The sequence below is a fragment of the Eucyclogobius newberryi genome, unplaced genomic scaffold (genome assembly GCF_026437365.1).
Source record: "Eucyclogobius newberryi isolate DKJ021-1_F unplaced genomic scaffold, fEucNew1.0.hap1 SCAF_59, whole genome shotgun sequence".
NCBI lineage: Eukaryota > Metazoa > Chordata > Actinopteri > Gobiiformes > Gobiidae > Eucyclogobius > Eucyclogobius newberryi.
Window position 1 is genome coordinate 447,746 of NW_027316267.1, and position 20,699 is coordinate 468,444.

The 20,699-nt window shown below is 40.9% G+C and overlaps 22 non-coding genes across 22 annotated transcripts; all 22 read left to right on the plus strand.

Moving 5' to 3' along the window:
• The first annotated feature begins 1,290 nt into the window (after nucleotides 1–1,290).
• trnak-uuu (transfer RNA lysine (anticodon UUU)) lies at nucleotides 1,291–1,363 on the plus strand. Its single transcript has one exon. It is a non-coding gene; the product is annotated as a tRNA-Lys (tRNA).
• A 219-nt stretch (nucleotides 1,364–1,582) lies between these two features.
• trnaq-uug (transfer RNA glutamine (anticodon UUG)) lies at nucleotides 1,583–1,654 on the plus strand. The gene has a single exon. It is a non-coding gene; the product is annotated as a tRNA-Gln (tRNA).
• A 1,509-nt stretch (nucleotides 1,655–3,163) lies between these two features.
• On the plus strand, nucleotides 3,164–3,236 carry trnak-uuu (transfer RNA lysine (anticodon UUU)). The gene has a single exon. It is a non-coding gene; the product is annotated as a tRNA-Lys (tRNA).
• Nucleotides 3,237–3,455: 219 nt separating this feature from the next.
• Nucleotides 3,456–3,527, plus strand: trnaq-uug (transfer RNA glutamine (anticodon UUG)). The gene has a single exon. It is a non-coding gene; the product is annotated as a tRNA-Gln (tRNA).
• Nucleotides 3,528–5,036: 1,509 nt separating this feature from the next.
• Nucleotides 5,037–5,109, plus strand: trnak-uuu (transfer RNA lysine (anticodon UUU)). Its single transcript has one exon. It is a non-coding gene; the product is annotated as a tRNA-Lys (tRNA).
• A 219-nt stretch (nucleotides 5,110–5,328) lies between these two features.
• Nucleotides 5,329–5,400, plus strand: trnaq-uug (transfer RNA glutamine (anticodon UUG)). Its single transcript has one exon. It is a non-coding gene; the product is annotated as a tRNA-Gln (tRNA).
• A 1,509-nt stretch (nucleotides 5,401–6,909) lies between these two features.
• trnak-uuu (transfer RNA lysine (anticodon UUU)) lies at nucleotides 6,910–6,982 on the plus strand. Its single transcript has one exon. It is a non-coding gene; the product is annotated as a tRNA-Lys (tRNA).
• A 219-nt stretch (nucleotides 6,983–7,201) lies between these two features.
• trnaq-uug (transfer RNA glutamine (anticodon UUG)) lies at nucleotides 7,202–7,273 on the plus strand. The gene has a single exon. It is a non-coding gene; the product is annotated as a tRNA-Gln (tRNA).
• Nucleotides 7,274–8,782: 1,509 nt separating this feature from the next.
• On the plus strand, nucleotides 8,783–8,855 carry trnak-uuu (transfer RNA lysine (anticodon UUU)). Its single transcript has one exon. It is a non-coding gene; the product is annotated as a tRNA-Lys (tRNA).
• Nucleotides 8,856–9,074: 219 nt separating this feature from the next.
• On the plus strand, nucleotides 9,075–9,146 carry trnaq-uug (transfer RNA glutamine (anticodon UUG)). The gene has a single exon. It is a non-coding gene; the product is annotated as a tRNA-Gln (tRNA).
• Nucleotides 9,147–10,655: 1,509 nt separating this feature from the next.
• On the plus strand, nucleotides 10,656–10,728 carry trnak-uuu (transfer RNA lysine (anticodon UUU)). The gene has a single exon. It is a non-coding gene; the product is annotated as a tRNA-Lys (tRNA).
• Nucleotides 10,729–10,947: 219 nt separating this feature from the next.
• On the plus strand, nucleotides 10,948–11,019 carry trnaq-uug (transfer RNA glutamine (anticodon UUG)). Its single transcript has one exon. It is a non-coding gene; the product is annotated as a tRNA-Gln (tRNA).
• A 1,509-nt stretch (nucleotides 11,020–12,528) lies between these two features.
• Nucleotides 12,529–12,601, plus strand: trnak-uuu (transfer RNA lysine (anticodon UUU)). Its single transcript has one exon. It is a non-coding gene; the product is annotated as a tRNA-Lys (tRNA).
• Nucleotides 12,602–12,820: 219 nt separating this feature from the next.
• Nucleotides 12,821–12,892, plus strand: trnaq-uug (transfer RNA glutamine (anticodon UUG)). Its single transcript has one exon. It is a non-coding gene; the product is annotated as a tRNA-Gln (tRNA).
• Nucleotides 12,893–14,401: 1,509 nt separating this feature from the next.
• Nucleotides 14,402–14,474, plus strand: trnak-uuu (transfer RNA lysine (anticodon UUU)). The gene has a single exon. It is a non-coding gene; the product is annotated as a tRNA-Lys (tRNA).
• Nucleotides 14,475–14,693: 219 nt separating this feature from the next.
• On the plus strand, nucleotides 14,694–14,765 carry trnaq-uug (transfer RNA glutamine (anticodon UUG)). The gene has a single exon. It is a non-coding gene; the product is annotated as a tRNA-Gln (tRNA).
• A 1,509-nt stretch (nucleotides 14,766–16,274) lies between these two features.
• trnak-uuu (transfer RNA lysine (anticodon UUU)) lies at nucleotides 16,275–16,347 on the plus strand. The gene has a single exon. It is a non-coding gene; the product is annotated as a tRNA-Lys (tRNA).
• A 219-nt stretch (nucleotides 16,348–16,566) lies between these two features.
• trnaq-uug (transfer RNA glutamine (anticodon UUG)) lies at nucleotides 16,567–16,638 on the plus strand. Its single transcript has one exon. It is a non-coding gene; the product is annotated as a tRNA-Gln (tRNA).
• Nucleotides 16,639–18,147: 1,509 nt separating this feature from the next.
• On the plus strand, nucleotides 18,148–18,220 carry trnak-uuu (transfer RNA lysine (anticodon UUU)). The gene has a single exon. It is a non-coding gene; the product is annotated as a tRNA-Lys (tRNA).
• A 219-nt stretch (nucleotides 18,221–18,439) lies between these two features.
• On the plus strand, nucleotides 18,440–18,511 carry trnaq-uug (transfer RNA glutamine (anticodon UUG)). The gene has a single exon. It is a non-coding gene; the product is annotated as a tRNA-Gln (tRNA).
• A 1,509-nt stretch (nucleotides 18,512–20,020) lies between these two features.
• Nucleotides 20,021–20,093, plus strand: trnak-uuu (transfer RNA lysine (anticodon UUU)). Its single transcript has one exon. It is a non-coding gene; the product is annotated as a tRNA-Lys (tRNA).
• Nucleotides 20,094–20,312: 219 nt separating this feature from the next.
• On the plus strand, nucleotides 20,313–20,384 carry trnaq-uug (transfer RNA glutamine (anticodon UUG)). The gene has a single exon. It is a non-coding gene; the product is annotated as a tRNA-Gln (tRNA).
• The last annotated feature ends 315 nt before the right edge of the window (nucleotides 20,385–20,699 follow it).

The following is a 20,699-nucleotide window of genomic DNA, read 5'->3' on the forward strand; positions in this document are numbered from 1 at the left end:
TGCCCAAGAGTCAGTGTCTAGAGACAGAGTGATATTACTGAGAAAACAAGCTGATATATTCTATTGTGCAATGCTAAATAGTGAAGCCAGAACAACACCCCAACTATGAAGCACTTTCTATAAAATGCAGACAGATCATGGCTGTGGTTGAGCTCTACTTTTGACTTACATTTGGCACAGGAGTCCTGATATTGGCCGTACAGTTCCTATTCGTGAACAAGTTGCTGACAAGAAAACCCCAAAGAGGAGCACTTATGAGCATGAAGAAGCACAAGTGGTTCCATTTGAAGTAATCTTGGAGCAAGGACTTTTTCTTTTGCATTACCAATGGAGGCTTTTGTCATATGGAACTGCCCCCCAACAAAAAGCACTTACTGAATTTCATTGACAAGTCAATGCTCATGTTAGGGAAATAAGAATGACTCTCTGAAACTGGTGTTTAAACAAACTTTTCCAGAACGTAATTTCAAAGTGCATGCAGACAAAGACATCAACACTACCCCAACAAGTAGCACTTACTGCATTCAAAAGTCAAGTCAGTGCTTGTGCCAGGGTAATGTGAATGACCAGGTAGAGTGAAAACTTCATGGTATTTTTCAAAACTTGAGATACTTGCAGTTATTGAGGCCAAAGTCACAACCAAGACAACCCCAAAGAGAAGCACTTATGATTGCAGAAGCCAACAGTGGCTCAAGTTGAGGTCGTCTTAATGTGTTTGCTTCACAATGTCTTAAATGGTGGTCACAACAAGTAGAACTTACTGAAAAAAACAAGTCAATGCTCCTGTTGAACTCCACTGAATCCAGATATTCCTATCAAAGTGGCTGCTGTACTCCAGATCTTCTTCCGATGTCTTCTTGGCCGTCTCTGGTGAGTTGTGCTGGCTAAGGTATGTGACCAGTATAAGTACCGTATGCCATAGCCCCACCTTCTTTTCAGGGTTTCAACGACTGTGGTAATGGCCATTCTGAAAATGGGCCTTCAATGTGTAGTCAATTTACATACAAGCCGTCAACAAAGTTATCGATGCAGACCAACAAGAGACATCAAATACATAGCCAGTGATCAGCCAAACAAGTTGAATCATTGTGAAACTTCCAAATCATTTTTGCAACTGTCTTTGGTACCCATTGAAGGATTACATTGTCATTGACATTGTAAAGATGCAAGGCCTCATGGGAGTCAGACTCTGGATCCAGTTTATTTGCTGCTAAAAGAACACTGTTCCCAAAAAAGGTTCTGCACAGCTATGAAATGATCCAGGCTCCATTTGGCTCTGTCTCACTCAGAGCCTGGATAGCTCAGTCGGTAGAGCATCAGACTTTTAATCTGAGGGTCCAGGGTTCAAGTCCCTGTTCAGGCGGTTGTATTACTATGTAATTATTGTAAGATATTAAACACAATACTAGACCATACAATTTTAATGACTCATGCCGGCATGTAGACAGAATTTGGACTTGCCTAATGCGAAAAGAACTTCCCGTGGTTCCCCTACATCAAAAACACTGCATGTGATATATCATATCAGATTGATCACCAACCCTCATCAAATTCAACCCTACATGGCGGTATTGCATTGTATGGTTCCATGGTGTAATGGTTAGCACTCTGGGCTTTGAATCCAGTGATCCGAGTTCAAATCTCGGTGGAACCTAGAACTGTCTTGAGTTGACTGTAAACTGCAAACCAATGTGTGCCATGGTCCCACCTTCTTTTTTCAACGAGTGTCAATTTACATGCAAGCCATCAACAACAGTGTTTATGGAGCCAAGAGCCATACAATATCATGGACATTGATCAAAGTAAAAGTTCAGTTTAGTTTATTACTGAAAAAGAAACAATTCTTGTATTTCGATTTTAAAGCCAGCATCACTGCCCAAGAGTCAGTGTCTAGAGACAGAGTGATATTACTGAGAAAACAAGCTGATATATTCTATTGTGCAATGCTAAATAGTGAAGCCAGAACAACACCCCAACTATGAAGCACTTTCTATAAAATGCAGACAGATCATGGCTGTGGTTGAGCTCTACTTTTGACTTACATTTGGCACAGGAGTCCTGATATTGGCCGTACAGTTCCTATTCGTGAACAAGTTGCTGACAAGAAAACCCCAAAGAGGAGCACTTATGAGCATGAAGAAGCACAAGTGGTTCCATTTGAAGTAATCTTGGAGCAAGGACTTTTTCTTTTGCATTACCAATGGAGGCTTTTGTCATATGGAACTGCCCCCCAACAAAAAGCACTTACTGAATTTCATTGACAAGTCAATGCTCATGTTAGGGAAATAAGAATGACTCTCTGAAACTGGTGTTTAAACAAACTTTTCCAGAACGTAATTTCAAAGTGCATGCAGACAAAGACATCAACACTACCCAAACAAGTAGCACTTACTGCATTCAAAAGTCAAGTCAGTGCTTGTGCCAGGGTAATGTGAATGACCAGGTAGAGTGAAAACTTCATGGTATTTTTCAAAACTTGAGATACTTGCAGTTATTGAGGCCAAAGTCACAACCAAGACAACCCCAAAGAGAAGCACTTATGATTGCAGAAGCCAACAGTGGCTCAAGTTGAGGTCGTCTTAATGTGTTTGCTTCACAATGTCTTAAATGGTGGTCACAACAAGTAGAACTTACTGAAAAAAACAAGTCAATGCTCCTGTTGAACTCCACTGAATCCAGATATTCCTATCAAAGTGGCTGCTGTACTCCAGATCTTCTTCCGATGTCTTCTTGGCCGTCTCTGGTGAGTTGTGCTGGCTAAGGTATGTGACCAGTATAAGTACCGTATGCCATAGCCCCACCTTCTTTTCAGGGTTTCAACGACTGTGGTAATGGCCATTCTGAAAATGGGCCTTCAATGTGTAGTCAATTTACATACAAGCCGTCAACAAAGTTATCGATGCAGACCAACAAGAGACATCAAATACATAGCCAGTGATCAGCCAAACAAGTTGAATCATTGTGAAACTTCCAAATCATTTTTGCAACTGTCTTTGGTACCCATTGAAGGATTACATTGTCATTGACATTGTAAAGATGCAAGGCCTCATGGGAGTCAGACTCTGGATCCAGTTTATTTGCTGCTAAAAGAACACTGTTCCCAAAAAAGGTTATGCACAGCTATGAAATGATTCAGGCTCCATTTGGCTCTGTCTCACTCAGAGCCTGGATAGCTCAGTCGGTAGAGCATCAGACTTTTAATCTGAGGGTCCAGGGTTCAAGTCCCTGTTCAGGCGGTTGTATTACTATGTAATTATTGTAAGATATTAAACACAATACTAGACCATACAATTTTAATGACTCATGCCGGCATGTAGACAGAATTTGGACTTGCCTAATGCGAAAAGAACTTCCCGTGGTTCCCCTACATCAAAAACACTGCATGTGATATATCATATCAGATTGATCACCAACCCTCATCAAATTCAACCCTACATGGCGGTATTGCATTGTATGGTTCCATGGTGTAATGGTTAGCACTCTGGGCTTTGAATCCAGTGATCCGAGTTCAAATCTCGGTGGAACCTAGAACTGTCTTGAGTTGACTGTAAACTGCAAACCAATGTGTGCCATGGTCCCACCCTCTTTTTTCAACGAGTGTCAATTTACATGCAAGCCATCAACAACAGTGTTTATGGAGCCAAGAGCCATACAATATCATGGACATTGATCAAAGTAAAAGTTCAGTTTAGTTTATTACTGAAAAAGAAACAATTCTTGTATTTCGATTTTAAAGCCAGCATCACTGCCCAAGAGTCAGTGTCTAGAGACAGAGTGATATTACTGAGAAAACAAGCTGATATATTCTATTGTGCAATGCTAAATAGTGAAGCCAGAACAACACCCCAACTATGAAGCACTTTCTATAAAATGCAGACAGATCATGGCTGTGGTTGAGCTCTACTTTTGACTTACATTTGGCACAGGAGTCCTGATATTGGCCGTACAGTTCCTATTCGTGAACAAGTTGCTGACAAGAAAACCCCAAAGAGGAGCACTTATGAGCATGAAGAAGCACAAGTGGTTCCATTTGAAGTAATCTTGGAGCAAGGACTTTTTCTTTTGCATTACCAATGGAGGCTTTTGTCATATGGAACTGCCCCCCAACAAAAAGCACTTACTGAATTTCATTGACAAGTCAATGCTCATGTTAGGGAAATAAGAATGACTCTCTGAAACTGGTGTTTAAACAAACTTTTCCAGAACGTAATTTCAAAGTGCATGCAGACAAAGACATCAACACTACCCCAACAAGTAGCACTTACTGCATTCAAAAGTCAAGTCAGTGCTTGTGCCAGGGTAATGTGAATGACCAGGTAGAGTGAAAACTTCATGGTATTTTTCAAAACTTGAGATACTTGCAGTTATTGAGGCCAAAGTCACAACCAAGACAACCCCAAAGAGAAGCACTTATGATTGCAGAAGCCAACAGTGGCTCAAGTTGAGGTCGTCTTAATGTGTTTGCTTCACAATGTCTTAAATGGTGGTCACAACAAGTAGAACTTACTGAAAAAAACAAGTCAATGCTCCTGTTGAACTCCACTGAATCCAGATATTCCTATCAAAGTGGCTGCTGTACTCCAGATCTTCTTCCGATGTCTTCTTGGCCGTCTCTGGTGAGTTGTGCTGGCTAAGGTATGTGACCAGTATAAGTACCGTATGCCATAGCCCCACCTTCTTTTCAGGGTTTCAACGACTGTGGTAATGGCCATTCTGAAAATGGGCCTTCAATGTGTAGTCAATTTACATACAAGCCGTCAACAAAGTTATCGATGCAGACCAACAAGAGACATCAAATACATAGCCAGTGATCAGCCAAACAAGTTGAATCATTGTGAAACTTCCAAATCATTTTTGCAACTGTCTTTGGTACCCATTGAAGGATTACATTGTCATTGACATTGTAAAGATGCAAGGCCTCATGGGAGTCAGACTCTGGATCCAGTTTATTTGCTGCTAAAAGAACACTGTTCCCAAAAAAGGTTCTGCACAGCTATGAAATGATCCAGGCTCCATTTGGCTCTGTCTCACTCAGAGCCTGGATAGCTCAGTCGGTAGAGCATCAGACTTTTAATCTGAGGGTCCAGGGTTCAAGTCCCTGTTCAGGCGGTTGTATTACTATGTAATTATTGTAAGATATTAAACACAATACTAGACCATACAATTTTAATGACTCATGCCGGCATGTAGACAGAATTTGGACTTGCCTAATGCGAAAAGAACTTCCCGTGGTTCCCCTACATCAAAAACACTGCATGTGATATATCATATCAGATTGATCACCAACCCTCATCAAATTCAACCCTACATGGCGGTATTGCATTGTATGGTTCCATGGTGTAATGGTTAGCACTCTGGGCTTTGAATCCAGTGATCCGAGTTCAAATCTCGGTGGAACCTAGAACTGTCTTGAGTTGACTGTAAACTGCAAACCAATGTGTGCCATGGTCCCACCTTCTTTTTTCAACGAGTGTCAATTTACATGCAAGCCATCAACAACAGTGTTTATGGAGCCAAGAGCCATACAATATCATGGACATTGATCAAAGTAAAAGTTCAGTTTAGTTTATTACTGAAAAAGAAACAATTCTTGTATTTCGATTTTAAAGCCAGCATCACTGCCCAAGAGTCAGTGTCTAGAGACAGAGTGATATTACTGAGAAAACAAGCTGATATATTCTATTGTGCAATGCTAAATAGTGAAGCCAGAACAACACCCCAACTATGAAGCACTTTCTATAAAATGCAGACAGATCATGGCTGTGGTTGAGCTCTACTTTTGACTTACATTTGGCACAGGAGTCCTGATATTGGCCGTACAGTTCCTATTCGTGAACAAGTTGCTGACAAGAAAACCCCAAAGAGGAGCACTTATGAGCATGAAGAAGCACAAGTGGTTCCATTTGAAGTAATCTTGGAGCAAGGACTTTTTCTTTTGCATTACCAATGGAGGCTTTTGTCATATGGAACTGCCCCCCAACAAAAAGCACTTACTGAATTTCATTGACAAGTCAATGCTCATGTTAGGGAAATAAGAATGACTCTCTGAAACTGGTGTTTAAACAAACTTTTCCAGAACGTAATTTCAAAGTGCATGCAGACAAAGACATCAACACTACCCAAACAAGTAGCACTTACTGCATTCAAAAGTCAAGTCAGTGCTTGTGCCAGGGTAATGTGAATGACCAGGTAGAGTGAAAACTTCATGGTATTTTTCAAAACTTGAGATACTTGCAGTTATTGAGGCCAAAGTCACAACCAAGACAACCCCAAAGAGAAGCACTTATGATTGCAGAAGCCAACAGTGGCTCAAGTTGAGGTCGTCTTAATGTGTTTGCTTCACAATGTCTTAAATGGTGGTCACAACAAGTAGAACTTACTGAAAAAAACAAGTCAATGCTCCTGTTGAACTCCACTGAATCCAGATATTCCTATCAAAGTGGCTGCTGTACTCCAGATCTTCTTCCGATGTCTTCTTGGCCGTCTCTGGTGAGTTGTGCTGGCTAAGGTATGTGACCAGTATAAGTACCGTATGCCATAGCCCCACCTTCTTTTCAGGGTTTCAACGACTGTGGTAATGGCCATTCTGAAAATGGGCCTTCAATGTGTAGTCAATTTACATACAAGCCGTCAACAAAGTTATCGATGCAGACCAACAAGAGACATCAAATACATAGCCAGTGATCAGCCAAACAAGTTGAATCATTGTGAAACTTCCAAATCATTTTTGCAACTGTCTTTGGTACCCATTGAAGGATTACATTGTCATTGACATTGTAAAGATGCAAGGCCTCATGGGAGTCAGACTCTGGATCCAGTTTATTTGCTGCTAAAAGAACACTGTTCCCAAAAAAGGTTATGCACAGCTATGAAATGATTCAGGCTCCATTTGGCTCTGTCTCACTCAGAGCCTGGATAGCTCAGTCGGTAGAGCATCAGACTTTTAATCTGAGGGTCCAGGGTTCAAGTCCCTGTTCAGGCGGTTGTATTACTATGTAATTATTGTAAGATATTAAACACAATACTAGACCATACAATTTTAATGACTCATGCCGGCATGTAGACAGAATTTGGACTTGCCTAATGCGAAAAGAACTTCCCGTGGTTCCCCTACATCAAAAACACTGCATGTGATATATCATATCAGATTGATCACCAACCCTCATCAAATTCAACCCTACATGGCGGTATTGCATTGTATGGTTCCATGGTGTAATGGTTAGCACTCTGGGCTTTGAATCCAGTGATCCGAGTTCAAATCTCGGTGGAACCTAGAACTGTCTTGAGTTGACTGTAAACTGCAAACCAATGTGTGTCATGGTCCCACCCTCTTTTTTCAACGAGTGTCAATTTACATGCAAGCCATCAACAACAGTGTTTATGGAGCCAAGAGCCATACAATATCATGGACATTGATCAAAGTAAAAGTTCAGTTTAGTTTATTACTGAAAAAGAAACAATTCTTGTATTTCGATTTTAAAGCCAGCATCACTGCCCAAGAGTCAGTGTCTAGAGACAGAGTGATATTACTGAGAAAACAAGCTGATATATTCTATTGTGCAATGCTAAATAGTGAAGCCAGCACAACACCCCAACTATGAAGCACTTTCTATAAAATGCAGACAGATCATGGCTGTGGTTGAGCTCTACTTTTGACTTACATTTGGCACAGGAGTCCTGATATTGGCCGTACAGTTCCTATTCGTGAACAAGTTGCTGACAAGAAAACCCCAAAGAGGAGCACTTATGAGCATGAAGAAGCACAAGTGGTTCCATTTGAAGTAATCTTGGAGCAAGGACTTTTTCTTTTGCATTACCAATGGAGGCTTTTGTCATATGGAACTGCCCCCCAACAAAAAGCACTTACTGAATTTCATTGACAAGTCAATGCTCATGTTAGGGAAATAAGAATGACTCTCTGAAACTGGTGTTTAAACAAACTTTTCCAGAACGTAATTTCAAAGTGCATGCAGACAAAGACATCAACACTACCCCAACAAGTAGCACTTACTGCATTCAAAAGTCAAGTCAGTGCTTGTGCCAGGGTAATGTGAATGACCAGGTAGAGTGAAAACTTCATGGTATTTTTCAAAACTTGAGATACTTGCAGTTATTGAGGCCAAAGTCACAACCAAGACAACCCCAAAGAGAAGCACTTATGATTGCAGAAGCCAACAGTGGCTCAAGTTGAGGTCGTCTTAATGTGTTTGCTTCACAATGTCTTAAATGGTGGTCACAACAAGTAGAACTTACTGAAAAAAACAAGTCAATGCTCCTGTTGAACTCCACTGAATCCAGATATTCCTATCAAAGTGGCTGCTGTACTCCAGATCTTCTTCCGATGTCTTCTTGGCCGTCTCTGGTGAGTTGTGCTGGCTAAGGTATGTGACCAGTATAAGTACCGTATGCCATAGCCCCACCTTCTTTTCAGGGTTTCAACGACTGTGGTAATGGCCATTCTGAAAATGGGCCTTCAATGTGTAGTCAATTTACATACAAGCCGTCAACAAAGTTATCGATGCAGACCAACAAGAGACATCAAATACATAGCCAGTGATCAGCCAAACAAGTTGAATCATTGTGAAACTTCCAAATCATTTTTGCAACTGTCTTTGGTACCCATTGAAGGATTACATTGTCATTGACATTGTAAAGATGCAAGGCCTCATGGGAGTCAGACTCTGGATCCAGTTTATTTGCTGCTAAAAGAACACTGTTCCCAAAAAAGGTTATGCACAGCTATGAAATGATCCAGGCTCCATTTGGCTCTGTCTCACTCAGAGCCTGGATAGCTCAGTCGGTAGAGCATCAGACTTTTAATCTGAGGGTCCAGGGTTCAAGTCCCTGTTCAGGCGGTTGTATTACTATGTAATTATTGTAAGATATTAAACACAATACTAGACCATACAATTTTAATGACTCATGCCGGCATGTAGACAGAATTTGGACTTGCCTAATGCGAAAAGAACTTCCCGTGGTTCCCCTACATCAAAAACACTGCATGTGATATATCATATCAGATTGATCACCAACCCTCATCAAATTCAACCCTACATGGCGGTATTGCATTGTATGGTTCCATGGTGTAATGGTTAGCACTCTGGGCTTTGAATCCAGTGATCCGAGTTCAAATCTCGGTGGAACCTAGAACTGTCTTGAGTTGACTGTAAACTGCAAACCAATGTGTGTCATGGTCCCACCCTCTTTTTTCAACGAGTGTCAATTTACATGCAAGCCATCAACAACAGTGTTTATGGAGCCAAGAGCCATACAATATCATGGACATTGATCAAAGTAAAAGTTCAGTTTAGTTTATTACTGAAAAAGAAACAATTCTTGTATTTCGATTTTAAAGCCAGCATCACTGCCCAAGAGTCAGTGTCTAGAGACAGAGTGATATTACTGAGAAAACAAGCTGATATATTCTATTGTGCAATGCTAAATAGTGAAGCCAGAACAACACCCCAACTATGAAGCACTTTCTATAAAATGCAGACAGATCATGGCTGTGGTTGAGCTCTACTTTTGACTTACATTTGGCACAGGAGTCCTGATATTGGCCGTACAGTTCATATTCGTGAACAAGTTGCTGACAAGAAAACCCCAAAGAGGAGCACTTATGAGCATGAAGAAGCACAAGTGGTTCCATTTGAAGTAATCTTGGAGCAAGGACTTTTTCTTTTGCATTACCAATGGAGGCTTTTGTCATATGGAACTGCCCCCCAACAAAAAGCACTTACTGAATTTCATTGACAAGTCAATGCTCATGTTAGGGAAATAAGAATGACTCTCTGAAACTGGTGTTTAAACAAACTTTTCCAGAACGTAATTTCAAAGTGCATGCAGACAAAGACATCAACACTACCCCAACAAGTAGCACTTACTGCATTCAAAAGTCAAGTCAGTGCTTGTGCCAGGGTAATGTGAATGACCAGGTAGAGTGAAAACTTCATGGTATTTTTCAAAACTTGAGATACTTGCAGTTATTGAGGCCAAAGTCACAACCAAGACAACCCCAAAGAGAAGCACTTATGATTGCAGAAGCCAACAGTGGCTCAAGTTGAGGTCGTCTTAATGTGTTTGCTTCACAATGTCTTAAATGGTGGTCACAACAAGTAGAACTTACTGAAAAAAACAAGTCAATGCTCCTGTTGAACTCCACTGAATCCAGATATTCCTATCAAAGTGGCTGCTGTACTCCAGATCTTCTTCCGATGTCTTCTTGGCCGTCTCTGGTGAGTTGTGCTGGCTAAGGTATGTGACCAGTATAAGTACCGTATGCCATAGCCCCACCTTCTTTTCAGGGTTTCAACGACTGTGGTAATGGCCATTCTGAAAATGGGCCTTCAATGTGTAGTCAATTTACATACAAGCCGTCAACAAAGTTATCGATGCAGACCAACAAGAGACATCAAATACATAGCCAGTGATCAGCCAAACAAGTTGAATCATTGTGAAACTTCCAAATCATTTTTGCAACTGTCTTTGGTACCCATTGAAGGATTACATTGTCATTGACATTGTAAAGATGCAAGGCCTCATGGGAGTCAGACTCTGGATCCAGTTTATTTGCTGCTAAAAGAACACTGTTCCCAAAAAAGGTTATGCACAGCTATGAAATGATCCAGGCTCCATTTGGCTCTGTCTCACTCAGAGCCTGGATAGCTCAGTAGGTAGAGCATCAGACTTTTAATCTGAGGGTCCAGGGTTCAAGTCCCTGTTCAGGCGGTTGTATTACTATGTAATTATTGTAAGATATTAAACACAATACTAGACCATACAATTTTAATGACTCATGCCGGCATGTAGACAGAATTTGGACTTGCCTAATGCGAAAAGAACTTCCCGTGGTTCCCCTACATCAAAAACACTGCATGTGATATATCATATCAGATTGATCACCAACCCTCATCAAATTCAACCCTACATGGCGGTATTGCATTGTATGGTTCCATGGTGTAATGGTTAGCACTCTGGGCTTTGAATCCAGTGATCCGAGTTCAAATCTCGGTGGAACCTAGAACTGTCTTGAGTTGACTGTAAACTGCAAACCAATGTGTGTCATGGTCCCACCCTCTTTTTTCAACGAGTGTCAATTTACATGCAAGCCATCAACAACAGTGTTTATGGAGCCAAGAGCCATACAATATCATGGACATTGATCAAAGTAAAAGTTCAGTTTAGTTTATTACTGAAAAAGAAACAATTCTTGTATTTCGATTTTAAAGCCAGCATCACTGCCCAAGAGTCAGTGTCTAGAGACAGAGTGATATTACTGAGAAAACAAGCTGATATATTCTATTGTGCAATGCTAAATAGTGAAGCCAGCACAACACCCCAACTATGAAGCACTTTCTATAAAATGCAGACAGATCATGGCTGTGGTTGAGCTCTACTTTTGACTTACATTTGGCACAGGAGTCCTGATATTGGCCGTACAGTTCCTATTCGTGAACAAGTTGCTGACAAGAAAACCCCAAAGAGGAGCACTTATGAGCATGAAGAAGCACAAGTGGTTCCATTTGAAGTAATCTTGGAGCAAGGACTTTTTCTTTTGCATTACCAATGGAGGCTTTTGTCATATGGAACTGCCCCCCAACAAAAAGCACTTACTGAATTTCATTGACAAGTCAATGCTCATGTTAGGGAAATAAGAATGACTCTCTGAAACTGGTGTTTAAACAAACTTTTCCAGAACGTAATTTCAAAGTGCATGCAGACAAAGACATCAACACTACCCCAACAAGTAGCACTTACTGCATTCAAAAGTCAAGTCAGTGCTTGTGCCAGGGTAATGTGAATGACCAGGTAGAGTGAAAACTTCATGGTATTTTTCAAAACTTGAGATACTTGCAGTTATTGAGGCCAAAGTCACAACCAAGACAACCCCAAAGAGAAGCACTTATGATTGCAGAAGCCAACAGTGGCTCAAGTTGAGGTCGTCTTAATGTGTTTGCTTCACAATGTCTTAAATGGTGGTCACAACAAGTAGAACTTACTGAAAAAAACAAGTCAATGCTCCTGTTGAACTCCACTGAATCCAGATATTCCTATCAAAGTGGCTGCTGTACTCCAGATCTTCTTCCGATGTCTTCTTGGCCGTCTCTGGTGAGTTGTGCTGGCTAAGGTATGTGACCAGTATAAGTACCGTATGCCATAGCCCCACCTTCTTTTCAGGGTTTCAACGACTGTGGTAATGGCCATTCTGAAAATGGGCCTTCAATGTGTAGTCAATTTACATACAAGCCGTCAACAAAGTTATCGATGCAGACCAACAAGAGACATCAAATACATAGCCAGTGATCAGCCAAACAAGTTGAATCATTGTGAAACTTCCAAATCATTTTTGCAACTGTCTTTGGTACCCATTGAAGGATTACATTGTCATTGACATTGTAAAGATGCAAGGCCTCATGGGAGTCAGACTCTGGATCCAGTTTATTTGCTGCTAAAAGAACACTGTTCCCAAAAAAGGTTATGCACAGCTATGAAATGATCCAGGCTCCATTTGGCTCTGTCTCACTCAGAGCCTGGATAGCTCAGTCGGTAGAGCATCAGACTTTTAATCTGAGGGTCCAGGGTTCAAGTCCCTGTTCAGGCGGTTGTATTACTATGTAATTATTGTAAGATATTAAACACAATACTAGACCATACAATTTTAATGACTCATGCCGGCATGTAGACAGAATTTGGACTTGCCTAATGCGAAAAGAACTTCCCGTGGTTCCCCTACATCAAAAACACTGCATGTGATATATCATATCAGATTGATCACCAACCCTCATCAAATTCAACCCTACATGGCGGTATTGCATTGTATGGTTCCATGGTGTAATGGTTAGCACTCTGGGCTTTGAATCCAGTGATCCGAGTTCAAATCTCGGTGGAACCTAGAACTGTCTTGAGTTGACTGTAAACTGCAAACCAATGTGTGTCATGGTCCCACCCTCTTTTTTCAACGAGTGTCAATTTACATGCAAGCCATCAACAACAGTGTTTATGGAGCCAAGAGCCATACAATATCATGGACATTGATCAAAGTAAAAGTTCAGTTTAGTTTATTACTGAAAAAGAAACAATTCTTGTATTTCGATTTTAAAGCCAGCATCACTGCCCAAGAGTCAGTGTCTAGAGACAGAGTGATATTACTGAGAAAACAAGCTGATATATTCTATTGTGCAATGCTAAATAGTGAAGCCAGAACAACACCCCAACTATGAAGCACTTTCTATAAAATGCAGACAGATCATGGCTGTGGTTGAGCTCTACTTTTGACTTACATTTGGCACAGGAGTCCTGATATTGGCCGTACAGTTCATATTCGTGAACAAGTTGCTGACAAGAAAACCCCAAAGAGGAGCACTTATGAGCATGAAGAAGCACAAGTGGTTCCATTTGAAGTAATCTTGGAGCAAGGACTTTTTCTTTTGCATTACCAATGGAGGCTTTTGTCATATGGAACTGCCCCCCAACAAAAAGCACTTACTGAATTTCATTGACAAGTCAATGCTCATGTTAGGGAAATAAGAATGACTCTCTGAAACTGGTGTTTAAACAAACTTTTCCAGAACGTAATTTCAAAGTGCATGCAGACAAAGACATCAACACTACCCCAACAAGTAGCACTTACTGCATTCAAAAGTCAAGTCAGTGCTTGTGCCAGGGTAATGTGAATGACCAGGTAGAGTGAAAACTTCATGGTATTTTTCAAAACTTGAGATACTTGCAGTTATTGAGGCCAAAGTCACAACCAAGACAACCCCAAAGAGAAGCACTTATGATTGCAGAAGCCAACAGTGGCTCAAGTTGAGGTCGTCTTAATGTGTTTGCTTCACAATGTCTTAAATGGTGGTCACAACAAGTAGAACTTACTGAAAAAAACAAGTCAATGCTCCTGTTGAACTCCACTGAATCCAGATATTCCTATCAAAGTGGCTGCTGTACTCCAGATCTTCTTCCGATGTCTTCTTGGCCGTCTCTGGTGAGTTGTGCTGGCTAAGGTATGTGACCAGTATAAGTACCGTATGCCATAGCCCCACCTTCTTTTCAGGGTTTCAACGACTGTGGTAATGGCCATTCTGAAAATGGGCCTTCAATGTGTAGTCAATTTACATACAAGCCGTCAACAAAGTTATCGATGCAGACCAACAAGAGACATCAAATACATAGCCAGTGATCAGCCAAACAAGTTGAATCATTGTGAAACTTCCAAATCATTTTTGCAACTGTCTTTGGTACCCATTGAAGGATTACATTGTCATTGACATTGTAAAGATGCAAGGCCTCATGGGAGTCAGACTCTGGATCCAGTTTATTTGCTGCTAAAAGAACACTGTTCCCAAAAAAGGTTATGCACAGCTATGAAATGATCCAGGCTCCATTTGGCTCTGTCTCACTCAGAGCCTGGATAGCTCAGTCGGTAGAGCATCAGACTTTTAATCTGAGGGTCCAGGGTTCAAGTCCCTGTTCAGGCGGTTGTATTACTATGTAATTATTGTAAGATATTAAACACAATACTAGACCATACAATTTTAATGACTCATGCCGGCATGTAGACAGAATTTGGACTTGCCTAATGCGAAAAGAACTTCCCGTGGTTCCCCTACATCAAAAACACTGCATGTGATATATCATATCAGATTGATCACCAACCCTCATCAAATTCAACCCTACATGGCGGTATTGCATTGTATGGTTCCATGGTGTAATGGTTAGCACTCTGGGCTTTGAATCCAGTGATCCGAGTTCAAATCTCGGTGGAACCTAGAACTGTCTTGAGTTGACTGTAAACTGCAAACCAATGTGTGCCATGGTCCCACCTTCTTTTTTCAACGAGTGTCAATTTACATGCAAGCCATCAACAACAGTGTTTATGGAGCCAAGAGCCATACAATATCATGGACATTGATCAAAGTAAAAGTTCAGTTTAGTTTATTACTGAAAAAGAAACAATTCTTGTATTTCAATTTTAAAGCCAGCATCACTGCCCAAGAGTCAGTGTCTAGAGACAGAGTGATATTACTGAGAAAACAAGCTGATATATTCTATTGTGCAATGCTAAATAGTGAAGCCAGAACAACACCCCAACTATGAAGCACTTTCTATAAAATGCAGACAGATCATGGCTGTGGTTGAGCTCTACTTTTGACTTACATTTGGCACAGGAGTCCTGATATTGGCCGTACAGTTCCTATTCGTGAACAAGTTGCTGACAAGAAAACCCCAAAGAGGAGCACTTATGAGCATGAAGAAGCACAAGTGGTTCCATTTGAAGTAATCTTGGAGCAAGGACTTTTTCTTTTGCATTACCAATGGAGGCTTTTGTCATATGGAACTGCCCCCCAACAAAAAGCACTTACTGAATTTCATTGACAAGTCAATGCTCATGTTAGGGAAATAAGAATGACTCTCTGAAACTGGTGTTTAAACAAACTTTTCCAGAACGTAATTTCAAAGTGCATGCAGACAAAGACATCAACACTACCCCAACAAGTAGCACTTACTGCATTCAAAAGTCAAGTCAGTGCTTGTGCCAGGGTAATGTGAATGACCAGGTAGAGTGAAAACTTCATGGTATTTTTCAAAACTTGAGATACTTGCAGTTATTGAGGCCAAAGTCACAACCAAGACAACCCCAAAGAGAAGCACTTATGATTGCAGAAGCCAACAGTGGCTCAAGTTGAGGTCGTCTTAATGTGTTTGCTTCACAATGTCTTAAATGGTGGTCACAACAAGTAGAACTTACTGAAAAAAACAAGTCAATGCTCCTGTTGAACTCCACTGAATCCAGATATTCCTATCAAAGTGGCTGCTGTACTCCAGATCTTCTTCCGATGTCTTCTTGGCCGTCTCTGGTGAGTTGTGCTGGCTAAGGTATGTGACCAGTATAAGTACCGTATGCCATAGCCCCACCTTCTTTTCAGGGTTTCAACGACTGTGGTAATGGCCATTCTGAAAATGGGCCTTCAATGTGTAGTCAATTTACATACAAGCCGTCAACAAAGTTATCGATGCAGACCAACAAGAGACATCAAATACATAGCCAGTGATCAGCCAAACAAGTTGAATCATTGTGAAACTTCCAAATCATTTTTGCAACTGTCTTTGGTACCCATTGAAGGATTACATTGTCATTGACATTGTAAAGATGCAAGGCCTCATGGGAGTCAGACTCTGGATCCAGTTTATTTGCTGCTAAAAGAACACTGTTCCCAAAAAAGGTTATGCACAGCTATGAAATGATCCAGGCTCCATTTGGCTCTGTCTCACTCAGAGCCTGGATAGCTCAGTCGGTAGAGCATCAGACTTTTAATCTGAGGGTCCAGGGTTCAAGTCCCTGTTCAGGCGGTTGTATTACTATGTAATTATTGTAAGATATTAAACACAATACTAGACCATACAATTTTAATGACTCATGCCGGCATGTAGACAGAATTTGGACTTGCCTAATGCGAAAAGAACTTCCCGTGGTTCCCCTACATCAAAAACACTGCATGTGATATATCATATCAGATTGATCACCAACCCTCATCAAATTCAACCCTACATGGCGGTATTGCATTGTATGGTTCCATGGTGTAATGGTTAGCACTCTGGGCTTTGAATCCAGTGATCCGAGTTCAAATCTCGGTGGAACCTAGAACTGTCTTGAGTTGACTGTAAACTGCAAACCAATGTGTGTCATGGTCCCACCCTCTTTTTTCAACGAGTGTCAATTTACATGCAAGCCATCAACAACAGTGTTTATGGAGCCAAGAGCCATACAATATCATGGACATTGATCAAAGTAAAAGTTCAGTTTAGTTTATTACTGAAAAAGAAACAATTCTTGTATTTCGATTTTAAAGCCAGCATCACTGCCCAAGAGTCAGTGTCTAGAGACAGAGTGATATTACTGAGAAAACAAGCTGATATATTCTATTGTGCAATGCTAAATAGTGAAGCCAGAACAACACCCCAACTATGAAGCACTTTCTATAAAATGCAGACAGATCATGGCTGTGGTTGAGCTCTACTTTTGACTTACATTTGGCACAGGAGTCCTGATATTGGCCGTACAGTTCATATTCGTGAACAAGTTGCTGACAAGAAAACCCCAAAGAGGAGCACTTATGAGCATGAAGAAGCACAAGTGGTTCCATTTGAAGTAATCTTGGAGCAAGGACTTTTTCTTTTGCATTACCAATGGAGGCTTTTGTCATATGGAACTGCCCCCCAACAAAAAGCACTTACTGAATTTCATTGACAAGTCAATGCTCATGTTAGGGAAATAAGAATGACTCTCTGAAACTGGTGTTTAAACAAACTTTTCCAGAACGTAATTTCAAAGTGCATGCAGACAAAGACATCAACACTACCCCAACAAGTAGCACTTACTGCATTCAAAAGTCAAGTCAGTGCTTGTGCCAGGGTAATGTGAATGACCAGGTAGAGTGAAAACTTCATGGTATTTTTCAAAACTTGAGATACTTGCAGTTATTGAGGCCAAAGTCACAACCAAGACAACCCCAAAGAGAAGCACTTATGATTGCAGAAGCCAACAGTGGCTCAAGTTGAGGTCGTCTTAATGTGTTTGCTTCACAATGTCTTAAATGGTGGTCACAACAAGTAGAACTTACTGAAAAAAACAAGTCAATGCTCCTGTTGAACTCCACTGAATCCAGATATTCCTATCAAAGTGGCTGCTGTACTCCAGATCTTCTTCCGATGTCTTCTTGGCCGTCTCTGGTGAGTTGTGCTGGCTAAGGTATGTGACCAGTATAAGTACCGTATGCCATAGCCCCACCTTCTTTTCAGGGTTTCAACGACTGTGGTAATGGCCATTCTGAAAATGGGCCTTCAATGTGTAGTCAATTTACATACAAGCCGTCAACAAAGTTATCGATGCAGACCAACAAGAGACATCAAATACATAGCCAGTGATCAGCCAAACAAGTTGAATCATTGTGAAACTTCCAAATCATTTTTGCAACTGTCTTTGGTACCCATTGAAGGATTACATTGTCATTGACATTGTAAAGATGCAAGGCCTCATGGGAGTCAGACTCTGGATCCAGTTTATTTGCTGCTAAAAGAACACTGTTCCCAAAAAAGGTTATGCACAGCTATGAAATGATCCAGGCTCCATTTGGCTCTGTCTCACTCAGAGCCTGGATAGCTCAGTAGGTAGAGCATCAGACTTTTAATCTGAGGGTCCAGGGTTCAAGTCCCTGTTCAGGCGGTTGTATTACTATGTAATTATTGTAAGATATTAAACACAATACTAGACCATACAATTTTAATGACTCATGCCGGCATGTAGACAGAATTTGGACTTGCCTAATGCGAAAAGAACTTCCCGTGGTTCCCCTACATCAAAAACACTGCATGTGATATATCATATCAGATTGATCACCAACCCTCATCAAATTCAACCCTACATGGCGGTATTGCATTGTATGGTTCCATGGTGTAATGGTTAGCACTCTGGGCTTTGAATCCAGTGATCCGAGTTCAAATCTCGGTGGAACCTAGAACTGTCTTGAGTTGACTGTAAACTGCAAACCAATGTGTGTCATGGTCCCACCCTCTTTTTTCAACGAGTGTCAATTTACATGCAAGCCATCAACAACAGTGTTTATGGAGCCAAGAGCCATACAATATCATGGACATTGATCAAAGTAAAAGTTCAGTTTAGTTTATTACTGAAAAAGAAACAATTCTTGTATTTCGATTTTAAAGCCAGCATCACTGCCCAAGAGTCAGTGTCTAGAGACAGAGTGATATTACTGAGAAAACAAGCTGATATATTCTATTGTGCAATGCTAAATAGTGAAGCCAGCACAACACCCCAACTATGAAGCACTTTCTATAAAATGCAGACAGATCATGGCTGTGGTTGAGCTCTACTTTTGACTTACATTTGGCACAGGAGTCCTGATATTGGCCGTACAGTTCCTATTCGTGAACAAGTTGCTGACAAGAAAACCCCAAAGAGGAGCACTTATGAGCATGAAGAAGCACAAGTGGTTCCATTTGAAGTAATCTTGGAGCAAGGACTTTTTCTTTTGCATTACCAATGGAGGCTTTTGTCATATGGAACTGCCCCCCAACAAAAAGCACTTACTGAATTTCATTGACAAGTCAATGCTCATGTTAGGGAAATAAGAATGACTCTCTGAAACTGGTGTTTAAACAAACTTTTCCAGAACGTAATTTCAAAGTGCATGCAGACAAAGACATCAACACTACCCCAACAAGTAGCACTTACTGCATTCAAAAGTCAAGTCAGTGCTTGTGCCAGGGTAATGTGAATGACCAGGTAGAGTGAAAACTTCATGGTATTTTTCAAAACTTGAGATACTTGCAGTTATTGAGGCCAAAGTCACAACCAAGACAACCCCAAAGAGAAGCACTTATGATTGCAGAAGCCAACAGTGGCTCAAGTTGAGGTCGTCTTAATGTGTTTGCTTCACAATGTCTTAAATGGTGGTCACAACAAGTAGAACTTACTGAAAAAAACAAGTCAATGCTCCTGTTGAACTCCACTGAATCCAGATATTCCTATCAAAGTGGCTGCTGTACTCCAGATCTTCTTCCGATGTCTTCTTGGCCGTCTCTGGTGAGTTGTGCTGGCTAAGGTATGTGACCAGTATAAGTACCGTATGCCATAGCCCCACCTTCTTTTCAGGGTTTCAACGACTGTGGTAATGGCCATTCTGAAAATGGGCCTTCAATGTGTAGTCAATTTACATACAAGCCGTCAACAAAGTTATCGATGCAGACCAACAAGAGACATCAAATACATAGCCAGTGATCAGCCAAACAAGTTGAATCATTGTGAAACTTCCAAATCATTTTTGCAACTGTCTTTGGTACCCATTGAAGGATTACATTGTCATTGACATTGTAAAGATGCAAGGCCTCATGGGAGTCAGACTCTGGATCCAGTTTATTTGCTGCTAAAAGAACACTGTTCCCAAAAAAGGTTATGCACAGCTATGAAATGATCCAGGCTCCATTTGGCTCTGTCTCACTCAGAGCCTGGATAGCTCAGTCGGTAGAGCATCAGACTTTTAATCTGAGGGTCCAGGGTTCAAGTCCCTGTTCAGGCGGTTGTATTACTATGTAATTATTGTAAGATATTAAACACAATACTAGACCATACAATTTTAATGACTCATGCCGGCATGTAGACAGAATTTGGACTTGCCTAATGCGAAAAGAACTTCCCGTGGTTCCCCTACATCAAAAACACTGCATGTGATATATCATATCAGATTGATCACCAACCCTCATCAAATTCAACCCTACATGGCGGTATTGCATTGTATGGTTCCATGGTGTAATGGTTAGCACTCTGGGCTTTGAATCCAGTGATCCGAGTTCAAATCTCGGTGGAACCTAGAACTGTCTTGAGTTGACTGTAAACTGCAAACCAATGTGTGTCATGGTCCCACCCTCTTTTTTCAACGAGTGTCAATTTACATGCAAGCCATCAACAACAGTGTTTATGGAGCCAAGAGCCATACAATATCATGGACATTGATCAAAGTAAAAGTTCAGTTTAGTTTATTACTGAAAAAGAAACAATTCTTGTATTTCGATTTTAAAGCCAGCATCACTGCCCAAGAGTCAGTGTCTAGAGACAGAGTGATATTACTGAGAAAACAAGCTGATATATTCTATTGTGCAATGCTAAATAGTGAAGCCAGAACAAC